Raw genomic sequence first — 333 nt, forward strand, 5'->3', positions numbered from 1 at the left:
TCTACTGAAAATATTTTTATGTAAACTAATTCACCACAGAATAGTTCTACAATTTATTTTTTTCTCCTTCCTGGAATGTCTTGGAGATCAGACCTTTTTAGGCAGGCTTTTATGCGTTGAGAGGTGAGGGATTAAAATAACTGGCTTAAAAATACAGGAAGGGAAACACCTGACAGCATAATTACAGAGCTTCTAAGAAGATGGCCAGTGCCTACATTCCATTTGGGAGAACTCCAGTTTCCCCACACCTGCAACATTTTCTGAGCTTCATATTTCTTTTTAAGCTTCTTTCTACTTTGACCCTAATCTGAGCTATCCGCTGTGTTTCTTAGC

The sequence above is a fragment of the Galeopterus variegatus genome, unplaced genomic scaffold (genome assembly GCF_000696425.1).
Source record: "Galeopterus variegatus unplaced genomic scaffold, G_variegatus-3.0.2 Scaffold25324, whole genome shotgun sequence".
Classification (NCBI taxonomy): Eukaryota; Metazoa; Chordata; class Mammalia; order Dermoptera; family Cynocephalidae; genus Galeopterus; species Galeopterus variegatus.